This window comes from Mus caroli, unplaced genomic scaffold, assembly GCF_978045245.1.
Source record: "Mus caroli unplaced genomic scaffold, Mus_caroli_1 scaffold_43, whole genome shotgun sequence".
In the NCBI taxonomy this organism is placed as follows: domain Eukaryota; kingdom Metazoa; phylum Chordata; class Mammalia; order Rodentia; family Muridae; genus Mus; species Mus caroli.
Genome location: NW_028227298.1, coordinates 279,725 through 283,397, shown reverse-complemented (window position 1 = coordinate 283,397; position 3,673 = coordinate 279,725).

The following is a 3,673-nucleotide window of genomic DNA, read 5'->3' as shown; positions in this document are numbered from 1 at the left end:
TATATATATATATATATATGCGGGGACACACACACACACTTTTTTTTTTTTTTTTTAATAGACCTGGCTGTCCTGGACCTCACTTTGTAGACCAGGCTGGCCTTGAACTCAGAAATCCGCCTGCCTCTGCCTCCGGAGTGCTGGGATTAAAGGCGTGCGCCACCATGCCCGGCTTTGTTTTTAATTTTTGTGTGTGTGTCTGTGGAGGGGGGCAATCGGTGCTCTTAACCACTAAGCCATCTCTCCAGCCCATCTTAAAATCCTTAGGTTGATGATCTGACTTTTCTGTTTTCTTCCTTTAACAAAACTGGTAAGTCAGCTGGCAAAAAGGATTTTCTTTTCATATATATTCCAAAAATGGGTAACTTGTAAATAGTGGTCTGTCTGCTGTTTGTTTGCTTGCTTGCTTGCTTGCTTGCTTGCTTGCTTGCTTGCTTTTTTCTTTTTCCCCCGAGACAGTGTTTCTCTGTGTAGTCTTGGCTGCCCAGGAACTCACTCTGTAGACCACCCTGGCCTCAATCAAACTCAGAAATCCTCCTGCCTCTGTCTGCCTCACAAGTGCTGGGAGTAAAGGTGTGCTGCACCACTGCCTGGCATTACTACTACTACTACTACTACTACTACTACTACTACTATTATTATTATTATTAGACATAATGAGATCAACTAGTTGGCCCGGTTTCATTTATTCATTTGAAATTAGTTGGACCAATTAGGTCTGGGAGGTTTCTTTTGTTTCCGATTTGGGTGTTTGTGGGGTGTCAGGTATCTCTCGGGTATCTCAACGGAATGGATGAAGGTTACAGTGATATGGCTAGAGTTTTGTAAAGATTACTTTTCTTTTTTTTTTTTTTTTTTTTTTTGGTTTTTCGAGACAGGGTTTCTCTGTATAGCCCTGGCTGTCCTGGAACTCACTTTGTAGACCAGGCTGGCCTCGAACTCAGAAATCCGCCTGCCTCTGCCTCCCGAGTGCTGGGATTAAAGGCGTGCGCCACCACGCCCGGCAAGATTACTTTTCTTAATCTGAGGAAAAAAAAAAATACTGGGCTACATCTATATTGCTTCATTTCTCTTTCTCTTTTCTTTCTTTCAGATAAGGAGGTCCGTCAGCCAATTCCTCCTGCCTTTCTGATTTTCATAACCCACACACACAATGCAGGCTACATCCATAGTGGGGAACAATCATGGAGGAAGAGGTAGGCTTTGCATTGGGTAGCATTGTCTGAGCGATATGTTAGTGGACCAGAGAGTTTGGATATCAAGCCGTATAATGTTTCTTTTTTTCTTTTTTTTTTTTAAGATTTATTTATTTATTACATGTAAGTACACTGTGGCTGTCTTCAGACACACCAGAAGAGGGAGTCAGATCTTGTTAAGGATGGTTGTGAGCCACCATGTGGTTGCTGGGATTTGAACTAAGGACCTTTGGAAGAGCAGTCGGGTGCTCTTACCTGCTGAGCCATCTCACCAGCCCTAATGTTTCTTAAAATATAGAAAAGTTCTAACAAAGTGATCTTTAACTTTTTTTTTTCTCCTTCGACTCTGTACAATGAATTGTTTTGCTTGCTTGCTTGACTTTGTACAATGAATTGTTTTGCTTGCTTGCTTGACTTCATTTGGTTTGACATGGTTTCCCTTTGTACCCGTGCAGACTGCCCTCCCTCCCTCCCTCCCTCCCTCCCTCCCTCCCTCCCTCCCTCCCTTTTGACCCAGTTTCACTCTTCCACCATACACTCAATAAAATAAAATAAAGTAAAATAAAATAAATAAAAGAATGAATGACGTTTCCAGTTATTTATTTGTCTAAGCTACCTAAATTCCCCTTCTACACCTCCCCCTACTCCCCACCCCAAGCCGCCATCTCCTCGTGGGGGTAGGGACCTGCACATCTGTGTCTTTCTCTCTGAACTCTTTGTTTTCTGGTCCACGTTGCTCCAGAGGAATGTAGCCCTTTGGAAATGGTAATGGAGTTGATAACACACCCTATCAGAAAGAGGAAGGCCCATTCACTCACTCATTCTCACCCAGCCCTGTTCTGCTACTTCTAAGGACAGAATCTTCTGGACAGTATTTACATGGCTTGCTATTTCTAAATTTTGGTTTTGGTTTTGGTGTTTTTGGTTTTGTTTTGTTTTTTTGTTTGTTTTTTTTTTCTTTTTCTTTTTTTCAAGACAGGATTTCTCTGTGTAGCCCTGGCTGTCCTGGAACTCACTCTGTAGACCAGGCTGAACTCAAACTCAGAAATCCGCCTGCCTGCCTCTGCCTCCCAAGTGCTGAGATTAAAGGTGTGTGCCCACCCACCACTGCCTGGCTCTATTTTTTTTTAAACATTATGTATGTATGTATGTATGTATGTATGTATGTATGTATGTACGCATGCATGCATGCATGCATGCAGGCATTGTTTATACGACTACACTGCAGCTGTCTTCAGACACACACCAGAATAATACATGGGATCCCACGACAGATGGTTGTTAGCCACCACATGATTGTTGGAAATTGAACTCAGGAAGGACCTCTGGAAGAGAGGACAGTGCTCTTAACCACTGAGCCAGCTCTCCAAATAAAATTTGTGGAGAAATTGAGCATCTTAAAACCTTAGGCATCCTTCCTCCTCTCCACGTGGCCTCTCTCCCTCTTTCTACCTTCTCTCTTTCCCTCTGCCTTTGTACAATAAAGCTGTAAAACAACAACAACCTCTAGGCATGTGTGTCCCCTCTTTATGTATGTATGTGTGTATGTATGTATGTATGTATGTATGTATGTATGTATGTATGTACTTACTTACTTACTTACTTACTTTCTTACTTGTTCCGACACCAGTCAGGTGTGGTGCTTCATGCCTTTAATCCCAACACTTGGGAGGCAGAGGCAAAAAAAAAAAAAGAAAAAAAAAAACCCCAAACCAAACCAAACCAAACCAAAACAACAACAACAACTACAACAAAAAACATCAAACAAAGTTTGGGTCTTAGTGAAGTAAGCAAGGCACAACCTGCAGGCAGGCAGGACTGATGAATTTGTACGTCTTACCCCTTCAGAGTTTACCAGAGGCTTAAAGGACTGAGTTTTTGGGACTGCCCTGAGACAATATATATCTTCCTTCCTTCCTTCCTTCCTTCCTTCCTTCCTTCCTTCCTTCCTTCCTTCCTTCCATTTATTTATTTATTTATTTATTTATTTATTTATTTATTTATTTATTTAAAGTACCCTGTAGCTGACTTAAGATGTACCAGAAGAGGGTGTCAGATCTCATTACAGGTGATTGGTAGTTGAACTCAGGGCCTTTGGAAAATCACTGTTTTACCTGCTGAGCCATTTCTCTCACCAACCTAGTTCTGTCTTTCTGTCTTTCTGTCTTTCTGTCTTTCTGTCTGTCTGTCTGTCTGTCTATCTGTCTCTCTGTCTTTCTCTCTTCCTTCATCCTGGCATCAATCAACACAGACTGTTTTGTGAGGTAAACTTAATAAACTTCTAGCTCCTCTCTTGTTCTCTTACTTCTTTCTCTCTTGCTACTTCTCTACTCTCTCTGCCTCTACTAAAAATGAAGAAGAAGAAGAGGAAGAAGAAGAAGAAGAGGAGGAGGAGGAGGAGGAGAAGGAGGAGGAGGAGGAAAAGAAACCTCTAGCTCATGCAAGGGGGATGTAGGAAGGACACCACCTTCTTTCTT